The sequence below is a fragment of the Branchiostoma floridae genome, chromosome 1, assembly GCF_000003815.2.
Source record: "Branchiostoma floridae strain S238N-H82 chromosome 1, Bfl_VNyyK, whole genome shotgun sequence".
Taxonomy (NCBI): Eukaryota; Metazoa; Chordata; class Leptocardii; order Amphioxiformes; family Branchiostomatidae; genus Branchiostoma; species Branchiostoma floridae.
Genome location: NC_049979.1, coordinates 30,749,491 through 30,762,158, shown reverse-complemented (window position 1 = coordinate 30,762,158; position 12,668 = coordinate 30,749,491). Strand labels below are relative to the sequence as shown.

Below are 12,668 nucleotides of genomic sequence, written 5' to 3'. Positions count from 1 at the left end.
TACAAGCACACAGGTTTCGATATGAAAACAAGTGGATTTTCTCCAAGCCTTACATTTTTTATCGTACAGATACGGCTATTAAAAACTCACAGGTTCCAAGGTATAAAAAAAAAAATTCAACAAGCATCTTACAGACACGGCTTTTACAAACACACAAGTTCCCCTGAAAAGAATAGGATTTCATTCATACTTTACTATCTTAATCTGACGGTCACGGCTATTACAGACACGCAGGTTAAAAAAAAAAGAGGATTTTCCCCAAACCTTACACTTTACGTCTTTCTGACACGGCTCTTACAAGCAAACATGTTTTGACTAAAAAAAAACAACAACAGGACTTTCATTACAAATTAGACTTTACAACTTACAGACAGGGTTTTAAAAACCACACGGGTTCCCCCAAAAATGGAGAATTTTATTCAAACATTACACTTTACATCTTAGAGACATGGCTTTTACAAACAGACAGGTTTCGAATACAAAACAGAGGATTTTCTACAAACCTGAAACTTCACATCTTTCTCACACGGCAATTACAAACACACATGTTAAAAAAAAAAACTCAAACCACTGTATGGGGTCAAAACTGACCCCTGGCGTATATCAAGGTGTGCCATTATGTCATTTCTGGTCGAAAACAAATTTACTTCCAGGAGTTTGTTAATATATATGTCCTACAACTTCTGACACGTTTTTAACGAGATTAGCTCATTGTTGATTAAGTTATCCTAGAAAGTTTAGGCATGGTCCAGTGGGGTCAAAACTGACCCCAGCATTTTTTAAAACAAACTTTTGTTACCCACACCTGAACTACTTATTGTAGGATCATGAAATTTTTAGAGAATAATGTTCATGTAAGCCAAAATTATTGTAAGAACTTTTGTGCCATTATTATGTTATATGACGACATTATGACGTCATCTAGGTAATATCGGCCAATATCTTGGATTTTTACTAATGACGTCATCAAATTAGTATAAAATATGAACATTGAGTCGTGAAATTTACGATGAATTTTATAAGATGTGACAAATAACTGTTATTTGCCAAGAAAGCATTAAAATTTAAATGTTAAATACAAAATTAGAAAATTTCATAATAAATATGTCTGTTAGAATTCCGTTGCCATGGCAACATAAACAAAGATGAGCATACTTTATTTAATAAAATGTTTTGCTATCAACATTTTCTAAAAAAAATCACCAAGTTTGGTGGCCCTAGCATAAGCCATCCAGGCGCTATACGGCATTGAAGTTGGTACAGGCATCAAAAACCTCCTTCCCTGTCTAAACAGCGTTGGTGCAAAATGTGCTCCTCATGATCTTTTGCATAAATTATGATAATGAGCTAGAAGTATTCTCACTTACTCATGTGAGACTGTCCCACATATATTAATGAAACTATACATAATATACAAATCACAAAAAGAGTCACACAAAAAACTATATTTGTACAAAACGTTTTGGGGTCAGTTTTGACACCATACGGTAATCTATGTCACAAAAAAGGTACGGTGGTTTGAAGGTTTAACCAAACATTAGACTTTTTTAATCTTACAGACAAGGGTTCGAAAAACCAAACAAGTTTCGAGAAAAAACGGATAATTTTGTTTTTAACATTGTAACATTTAACAAAATTTTTACAGACAGGATCAAAAAGAAAAACAGTGTATTTTTTGGAATTTTTACATTTTCCATCTTACAGACACGTATATTACAAACACACAGATTCCGAGAAAACAAAGGATTTCTGTCGAAACAATACACTTAACGTCTTTCTTACAAGGCTATTGAAAGCAAACATATTTTGAAAAAAAAAACAGGATTTTCATTACAAATTATACTTTAAATTTTACAGAAAATGGTTTTAAAAGCCACACAGGTTCCCTCAAAAACGGAGGATTTTATTCAAACATTACACTTTACATCTTACAGACACGGCTTTTAAAAACGCACAGGTTCCGGAAACAAAACAGAAGATTTTTTCAAACCTTAAACTTCATATCTTTCTCACACGGTTATTACAAACACACAGGTTTAAAAAAAAACGCAGGATTTACACCAACCGTTAGACTTTTAATCTTACAGACAAGGGTTTGAAAGACCAAACAGGTTCCGAGAAAAAACGGAGGATTTTATTTTTTAACCTGCACTTTTAATCTTAAAGACACGTCTATAACAAACACACAGGATCAAAGAGAAACACGGTGGGTTTTCTTCAAACTTTACATTTTCCATTTTACAGACACGTATATTACAAACACACAGATTCCGAGAAAAAAAAGGATTTTGTCCAAACACTACACTTAACATTCAACAGACATGACCATTACAAAAAGACAATCTGAGAGAAAAGAATAGCATTTTTCCCAACCTTACAATTTACACTTTCAGAAACGGGCATTAAAAACCCACAAGCTGGAAGAAAAAAAAAGGATTTTTTCCAAACCTTGCATCGAACATCTTACGGTCACGGTTTTTACAAGTACACAGGTTCTGAGAAAAAAACGGAGGATTTAATTTTTCTTTTAAAATCAACAAACATCGTACAGACACGGCTTTTACAAACACACAAGTTTCCCTGAACAAAATTTGATTTCATTCATACTTTACTGTTTTAATCTGACGGTCACGGCTATTACAAACACGCAGGTTAAAAAAAATGGAGGATTTTTCCCTAAAACCTTACACTTAACGTATTTCTGACACGGCTATTAAAAGCAAACATTTTTTAAGAAAGAAAAAAAACTGGATTTTCATTACAAAATATACTTCAAATCTTACAGACACGGGCTTTAAAAACCACACTGGTCCCCCCTCCCCCCCCCCCCCCAAAAAGGGGGCTTTTATTCAAACCTTAAACTTCATATCTTTCTAACACGGTTATTACAAACACACAGGTTAATAAAAACGGAGGATCTAAACCAAACGTTACACTTTAAATCTTACAGAAAAAGGTTTGAAATACTAAACAAGTTCCGAGAAAAACGGAGGAATTTTTTTTTTTAACATTGCACTTTTAATCTTAAAGACACGGCTATAACAAAAACACAGGATCAAAGAGAAACACATTGGGTTTTGTTCAAACTTTACATTTTCCATTTTACAGACACGTATATTACAAAAACACAGATTCCGAGAAAAAAATATTTTCTCCGAACACTACACTTAACATTAAACAGACATGGCTATTACTTAAGAACAGTCTGGGAGAAAAGGATAGGATTTTTTCCAACCTAACAATTTACACTTTCAGACACGACCATTACAAAACCACAGGCTCGGAGAAAAAAAAAGACTTTCTCCAAACCTTGCATCGTACATCTTACTGTCACGGTTCTTACAAATACACAGATACTAAGAAAAACAAGCATGGTGTTTATAAAAACACAGGCGACGAAATGTTACGATTGAATAGTTGTTTGTTTGTTTGTTTTATTAAGACCTCTGCTGTCATAGACACCCTTTGTCTCTGATATGGACTGTCTGTGCCTTGACAGTTTATGAATGAATGACCTTAATTGTACACGGTGCAGTGCATGGCAGGAACTATTACACAGAGTGTGAAATAAAGGTATTGGGTAAGACTGAATATCCTAATTACTATAACAATAAATGCTAGCATAAATTTCGATATCAAATTTCAATCGAGCGGGGATTATCATGAGTGTGACAGTATATTTTCTAATAACATTGTTAACAAAACTGTCTCCTATATTTGCCTATTTTTGCGTTGTGCCATTGTAGACAATTTATATCTATATACATTCAAATCTGTCTGTAGCATCTAGTCTTTTCAAATCTGATCTACTTGATTCGAGAACTGTGAATAACTTACGACGTAACGTATTATATCTAGAATAATCCACGACGAAGTGGAATTCATTTCATATGGATAAAATGTTGGTTTATTAGGGGATTAATCGCCTCATGGCCGATTGACAATGTCACAATGGTGACCCTAAGTAGCCCATTGAGAGTCCCAAAGCACAGACTGCCAGACCAGCTGCAGGACATCTGGAGCGAATTACAGCCCATTCCACTATACCGTGCCCTCGGGGACATCTGTGTCTGTTACATGTACATCATAACACTCGCACCACCTGTACAACTGGAACCCGAACTCAGGGGACAGTGTTAAACAGGTGCCCACTGACAAGCTCAGAACTGGGAGTTCATGGGGACAAATGTGGAAACGTTTCACTCGCACCACCACCTGTACAATTGGATCATATGCTTAGGGGACAGTGTTTAACAAAACATTTACTAGTACCCACTATCACGTTATTGTTGACGCAAATTTTACATCAATAAATCTAAATCTTACATTAGAATCTCAAATAGGCTATGCAGTAAAGAAGTGCAATATCAGCATGGTCAAGTGAGCTGAGAGTGAGTAAATAACTTCCAATCCACGCAGACAGAAGGTGGCACTGATTTAAGCTGGTACTGTCATGGCTGGGTACATCTGAGAAAAGGATAAAACAACTTCAAGTTTCAAGCGATACAAAACAGAGCGGCCAGGATCACCCTTGGATTCGACAGGTCCGACGGGTCCAGAGACTCTTTACAGTTTACTGCAGATGCTAACGTTAGTGCCGTTAAACTTGAAAGACATGATCCAGCAGAAAACAGTGAATTTTCATGAGTCATGAAAACAAACCATCAGTGTCAATATGTAAACTACTCACAATGCAAGATCACTGTTATCAGACCAAATCTTCAGAAAAAGTCAGAAAATATCCGCTCTCTGAAACCCAGAACAAATTTAGATGCTCAAAACTGAACAATTTCTGCACAGAACGTATAACACATGGAATAGTTTGCTGTAAGGAAAGTAGATTTTGTCCCATTGTTCGCGATCGTGGACCTAACGTAGACTTCCTACTTTTTGTGACTCTTTTGAAAAGTTGCTGTATATGGTATTTTCCTGTGGCTGTGTGTTATCTAGATTTGTTCCATGGATATTGATGAATAAAGGATAACAGGAAGAATACAGATGCTATAGACATTGTAAAAGCTAATCGTGTCTCCAAATAAATTCATAGAAAGTTACCAACATATAGATAGCTGTGTGTTAGTACTGTTATCAATTACCACAGAAAGTGCAATGATTGATGACCAGATGGACAGACAGCTGGGCGGGGATTTGTGTGGAAAGTACGTTGGACGTTATTTGTTGGGAGGAAAAGTGGGAGGAGAGAAGGGTGGACCTTATTGGGTGTTTACATGTTAGATCAACCCAAAGGCGGAGCACAGAGATAGGGAAGAGCATTCGAGAACTTTTTTTGAGTGAACACAAAAGACCCTCCAGTGATGGGAGCAGACGTACTGGATGGGAGCAGACGTAATCAGGCGTCTAGTCTGTCACCGTTCAGGCAATCTTTGGCCGAGTTTTCTTGGGGACAGACGGACACAGAACAGCACAAAAGGTGAGTGATCATCATTTTCCAGCTTCATATATTACGTATCCTTGTCCAAACTATTATGTGGTTGTTTCTAATTGTTCTAGTTGTCTCGACGAACCTACCCAGGGTTAGCCTGCTTGCTAGACTGTTCTGTTTCTTCAAAATTCTAGAGCTAACTGACAGACCATCTCCTTGGCTGACATGACAAGGAATATTACCACAGGCACCCCTAAGTTAGACCAATTAAAAAGAGAAACTGCGCAATGAATACTCCCGCTTACTAGACAGGATAGCATGCTGTTGGGGGAAAAGTCTTTGTTCCCTTTGTTTCCCATGGCCAGCTGCGTAGCTTAACACGTGCTAACTCATTAATCACTAGGTCATGGGGGAGGGGGGGGGCACACCTGCGATGCAGATGTTTAGCCGCATGCTAGGGATAGGGCCGTACCAAATAATTCTATGGATGCATAGTGAGCATTGATTGCAAACGAATTTGTTGTCAAAATATAATTTGTCACATTTTCCGGAGTTACACTAGGAAATTTTGTGTTATATGTCATTGGATTTGATTATGTAGGGGCTTAAGTAAAGATATCAGAGCCCACATTCCCCTCTTTATATGTTGAGTGTTAACATGTTTATCTTGAATGTATAGCAAGAATTTAATTTTGAATGAGGGCCACAGTCTTAGAACCATGTGTATGAGTTACAGTAGTCTGGTTAATGAAACATATGAATTCAAAATGATTTCAGTTTTGTTATTTTTTGTACATTGACATAATTCCTAGAATTTCTTTCGCCGCACATGCGTAGTGACATCTGTGAAGGGCTTATATAAGATAGTTTGTTCAATGCCCAACTTGAGTACCGCACGTGTGCTCACGAAGATGAAGTCGAAGATATTTGTTACTTACCTTTGAATTAAACGCCAATGGGACTATCTTTAGCCAAAATATGAGAAGAAGCTATGATGTTTCAAATGAAAAGTTTGAAAGAAAATCACTTCGGAAGGTACGTATCCTCAGTACACAATTGTTTCTTTTGAAACTGCATGGGGCTGACCAGTACCCGTGATATTGTTCATAAAGAAAAAAGAGAGAGATCCGTCAATGACTCATCGTGATTTATGAAGAATGTAACATCATTCTGTCCTGAGCAGTACAGCCCTATAACAAAACAGAAACATGGTGTGCTGGGTGATATAGTTTTTCACTGGATATATCACTACATGCAATATCAATCCCGAACATCTTCTTACAACTAATGGTTTCAAATGTATGCAATTACTGTAAAGCCAAAGTTGGGAGTAATTCCACATTTTTCTTTTTTTCTCTCACAAGGAATTACAACATATGAAGGATGGGAAGACGACCCCACCAGACCCCACAGCTTGTCAAGAGAACAAGTTACACAGACGGATGCTGTTCAAACAGTTTTCCTGAACAGCGAGGTTTGTTACCCCATTGTTCTTATTGCTCATATAGTTTGAATATCCAAAGTAATAGAGGTAACAGCAGAATGGTGGGTTAAAAATGGACCTTTAAAGGCACAAGGGGGCTTAAATGCACAAACATAGGAAGCATTGAAAACTAGTACAAACCTATGAGTGGATGTTGGGTGTTGGTTGATCTATTACACTGGGCACTTAGTTTTTTCGAACCTTTATTTATTGATTATGTGAAAAAAGACATTTGACAGCTAAGCAATCTAAAGAAACCCATAGGGATTCATTCATGTTGACATATTGATCATGGAATATGTTTGTGTCCGTCAACTATACCTAACCTGTTCTATATTATTTCTTTCAGCTCTACAATGCGACAACGACAACAGTCACAAGAAATTAGTAGTTAAACTTGGACGGCAATCAGATTGATAGTAACCGTAGCTTTACAACGCATCACAATCTATCACCTCAACGAAACGGAAGTCAATGCACATGTAGTCAGGCTTGACTCTATAGTTCCAGGAATTTTGTCAGCATGCAAACAATTTATTATACGGTCAACAGAATTACAAAAGAAATGTTTTGCTTGAATGTATTACCAAGTGTCATTGTTATAGAAGTAAATCCAAAGTTATAAGAATGACGCATCTTTGCCATGTTCTGTCAGGTTTTTACATTCTCTGTGTTTGTGTCTTGAGATATGGTAAAAGTATATATGATGTGTATGTTGATGAAATAAAAGGTATAGGCAATTGTGTGGATCGTTTTTTTTTTAAATGAGTAGTCTTTAAAATGTGGACAGTCATGGCCTTTTCTGTTTTCTACAAACATCTTGCAAATAAAAATTGTTTCAAATCAGATTTAGTAAATTCAAAATACGACTGTGTTCACAGGTGAAACAAAAAAAACCTATGTACTTTAAACATTAAAGCTTTAATATAGTGTTCCTATTTCTCTCAAAGAACACCAAAAGAGCGATTGAGAGTTAAAAATATAAATCTCAATTGCCAGAAACAGAAAAACGTACTTAATGCAGTGATTATGACTGTTTTTTTTTGTGCTGAAAGAAGCAAATTGCCTGAAACAGTAATGTGACGGTAAAATACCAAGCAACAAAGGCCATTTCTGTTCCGACAAAAGACCAAACAGGCAAAGGCTACCTCAAAACGAATTCCCTGGGGAATGCATTCGTGCAATTTTTGGAATATTTTCAAAGCAATCGTAATACTGTAGAATGCCTCCGCCCCTGAGGCGTCGCCAAAAATGAGGATTTAACCCTAATATTTAATCTTACAGACACGGCATTTAAAGAACGCAATGGTTTCGAGAAAAAAAAAACGGAGGATTTTTTTTTTCAATATTGCACTTTTAATCTTACAGACGCAACTATAACAAACACACTGGATCAAAGAGAAAAAACAGTGGACTTTCTCCAAACCTTACAATTTCATCGTGCAGATACGGCTATAACAAACTCACAGGTTCCAAGGTAAAAAAAAAAAATTCAACAAACATCTTACAGACACGGCTTTTACAAACACACAAGTTCCACTGAAAAAAATAGGATTCCATTCATACTTAAATGTTTTAATCTGACGGTCACGGCTATTTCAAACACACATGTTTAAAAAAAGTAGGATTTTTCCCAAACCTTACTCTTTACACTTAACGTTCTTCTGACACGGCTATTAAAATCAACATGTTTTGAGAAAAAAAAAAGGATTTTCATTACAAATTATGCTTTAAATCTTACAGACAATGGTTTAAAAAACCACACAGGTTCCACAAAAAAAGGAAGATTTTATTTAAAGATTACACTTTACATCTTACAGACACGGATTTTACAAACACACAGGTTCCTGAAACAAACAGAGGATTTTCTCCAAACCTTTAACTTCATATCTTTCTCACACGGTTATTACAAACAAACAGGTTAAAAAAACCGAAGGATTTAAACCAAACGTTAGACCTTTAATCTTGCAGACAAGTGTTTGAAGGACGAAACAGGTTTTTAAAAAAAACGGAGAATTTTTTTTTTAACATTGCACTTTTAATCTTACAGACATGGCTATAACAAACACACAGGATCAAGGAGAAACACAGTGGGTTTTCTACAAACTTTAGACACGTCCATTACAAACCTACAGGCTCGGAGAAAAAAAAGGAGGATTTTCTCCAAACATTGTACTTTGTACCATCTTGCAGCCACGGCTTTTACCTACACATTGGCTCCGAAAAAGACCCGGAGGATTTTCTTCGAAGCATACATTTAATATCTTACAGACACAGCTATTGCAAACACACAGTTTAAGAGAGAAGAAAACGGAGAATTTTGTCCAAACACTACACTTAACATCTTACAAACACGGCTTTTACAAACACACAAGTTCCCCTGAAAAAAATAGTATTTCATTCATACTTAACTGTTTTAATCTGACAGTCACGGCTATTACAATTAAACACAGAGTTAAAAAAGGAGGATTTTTCCCAAACCTTACACTTTACGTCTTTCTGACACGGCTCTTACTGGCAAACATGTTTTGAGAAAAAAGGGACTTTCATCACAACTTATACTTTACATCTTAGAGACAAGGGTTTTAAAAACCACACAGGTTCCCCCCAAAACGGAGGATTATGAATCAAACAGTACACTTTACATTTTACAGACACGGCTTTTACAAACACACAGGTTCCGAATACAAACCAGAGGATTTTCTCCAAACCTTAAACTTCACATCTTTCTCACATGGTTATTACTAACACACAGGTTTTAAAAAAACGGTGAATTTAAACCAAACATTTGACTTTTGATCTTACAAACAAGGTTTTGAACAACCAAGAAGGTTTCGAGAAAAAACGGAGAATTTTTTTTTTTTAACATTGCTGATTTATTTTTACAGACAGGGCTATAACAAACACATAGGCTGGAAAAAAAACAGAGCATTTTCTCAAAACCTGGCACTTAACATCTTACAGACACGGCTAGTACAAACACACCGGCTTAAGAAAAAAACAGAACGTTTTCTCCAAATCTTACATCATATACCTTATTGTCACGGTTTTTACAAATACACAGGTTCTGAGAAAAAAACGGAGGATTTAACCCAAATATTTAAACTTACAGACACGGCTATTAAAAAAAACGCAAAGGTTCCGAGAAAAAACGGAGTATTTCTTTTTTTATATTGCACTTTTAATCTTACACACACGGCTATTACAAGCACACAGGCTTCAAGAGGAAAACAGTGGATTTTCTCCAAACCTTACATTTTTTTTATCGTACAGATACGGCTTTTACAAAATCACAGGTTGCAAGGTAAAAAAAAAATTAAAAAGATCAACAAACATCTTACAGCAAGGCTTTTACAAACACACAAGTTCCCCTGAAAAGAATAGCATTTCATTCATACTTAACTGTTTTAATCTGATGGTCACGGCTATTTCAAACACGCAGGTTAAAAAAAGGAGGATTTTTCCCAAACCTTACACTTAGAGCACAGCCATCTGTCCTCAGCCAATCAGGGTTGAGGATTTTTTGCTTTGAAATCCACATAGTATGGTCAGAAGTTAGTTAGAGCACCTCTGTCCCTTGAGGTAGAGGTACTCTAACTAACTTGGCATGCTGTTTCAGCCAACCAGGAGCCAGACTTTCCCTCCTCTCAAGGGACAGTTGTTCTCTAACCAACGCTATAAATCAGATTATACTCAAGACGCCCACTTCAACATGACATTTCAAGGGAGGGTCATCTGACCTAGATTAGTAGGAATACAATGAGACCACACAAAAATCATACAGGAATATCTTGTATTCAAAACAACAAGCAGCATAGTAAAACTACATGGACAGTTGTAACATTCTAACTCATTTTTGAAAGTCTACCGAGATCCACAAACAAGAGAACTTGATGAATTGATAAACAAAATTGATGAGAAACTACACGTTGAAAAAAACTTGACAGCCCTTTAAGTCACTTTTTAACTAGAAAAGTAAAAACAAAGACACTTACAGTTTGAACACTATTAAACAGTTGATGAACAAAAACCTGTATCGATAACTACTCCAACGTACTCCCAAAACTGGTTACCAAACATGGCGAAAGAGGATATGACTTCAGGAGCTCCTTTCCCAGAATGAAATCCTCTATGAGTCTGACATAGTACAAAAATCCCGCTAAACAAGCCAGAGTTAAACTTGATTGGATAGAATAGTCACATGGTACCCGTCCACCAGGGATTTCTCCAGACAACCTGTCTCAGACGTCTTGTATAGGTTGTGTCTCAGGAGGCTTTCTGCTCACCACTGAATGAACTCCAAAAGTAAGACCAAATGTGGCCTGGAGAAAAAAATCACACACCAAAAGATTCCCAAGAATATATTTTTCACCTATTTCAAAGTGTAAATCTTTGTCAATATTTATGATTTGCTTCGGACAGATGGCTGTGCTCTAAGTCAGTTCAATCATGGGCAGATTGCTCGTCTATGTGGATATAGTATAGCCCCGCTCTCTCGGAGTTTGTTGGCATCCCTCGGGCTTGAACTATTACTTAACGTCTTTTTGACACGGCTATTAAAAGCAAACATGTTTTGAGAAAAAAAAACAGGCTTTTCATTACAAATTATACTTTAGATCTTACAGACACGGCTTTTACAAACACACAAGTTCCCCCGAAAAAAATAGTATTACATTTATATTTAACTGTTTCAATCTGACGGTCACGGCTATAACAATTAAACACACAAGTTAAAAAAAGGAGGATTTTTCCCAAACCTTACACTTTCTGACACGGCTCTTACAAGCAAACATGTTTGCAGAAAAAGAGGACTTTTATTACAACTTATACTTTAAATCTTAAAGACAAGGGTTTTAAAAACCACACAGGTTCCCCAAAAAAACGGAGGATTTATTCAAACATAACACTTTACATTTTACAGACACGGCTTTTACAAACACACAGGTTCCAAATACAAAACAGAGGATTTTCTCCAAACCTTAAAGACCTCCCAGGTGTGCCCTGGGCAAAGCACTAAGGAAGTACTCCCTACTGTGACCATCCCAGCAGCTAGAGTGGTGAATTGACCCCTATAAATACATAAACTAATAAACATCCCAGACTGTCTACACGCTGGAAACAAAGGCAGGGACAGATTAGCATAAAATACTGGTCAAAAATTCAAATATTTTTCTCTACTGGTTTTCAAGGAAACACTATCAAACCCTGCAGAATGATCCAGATAGTTGTAACAAAGTTACATAATCAAGGTCCTAATAACTTTCAAATATTGGGAAACCAACCTTGTGTTCAAATTGAAACTTTCAACTCTGCTCTGCCAACTTTGTATCAAAGTGTCTTTTTGTATCTACAACACATAATTGCAACTTGAAAATCTTCCTTATAACTGAATTAGCTCTGATATTTATGTGTCTAGAAATATGGCTAATAATGTGGTGTATGTTTGTAAGTGTACCAACAGGGGCTATGTAGACTGTACATGTAACTGTCAGTTATGTCTCATAGTACCAGAGTAAGACAAGCCAGCATTTTCATTGCTTTATTTTCTGGGTTAGGTGAAGCTTTATGTATAATCATACTTCAATACCTTTTGTAGTATCCTAATATCAAAATTGAATTGAAAATATATTTGTGTTGGTCAGCGGTCTCAGCCAGCCTTCCCCGATGTGAACTCCACCACAGTCAACAGAAGACTGAGCTCTAGTAGTTTACGTTAGCCGAATTTATTGGGTGGTTTTATAGTAAGGGGTTGGTCTTAAACTTCACATCTTTCTCACACGGCTATACAAACACAAACGTTTA

General features: G+C 36.4%; 1 protein-coding gene and 1 long non-coding RNA gene across 5 annotated transcripts in view; one reads left to right on the top strand and one right to left on the bottom strand.

Annotated features, from left to right (window-relative positions):
• Positions 1 to 12,668, bottom strand: part of LOC118430647 (homeobox-containing protein 1-like) — a 62,514-nt gene that overhangs the window by 28,050 nt on the left and 21,796 nt on the right. The gene's annotated exons all lie outside the window — the stretch shown is intronic.
• Positions 6,517 to 7,609, top strand: LOC118430927. The gene is made up of 2 exons (XR_004832909.1): positions 6,517 to 6,857; positions 7,216 to 7,609. It is a non-coding gene; the product is annotated as an uncharacterized LOC118430927 (long non-coding RNA).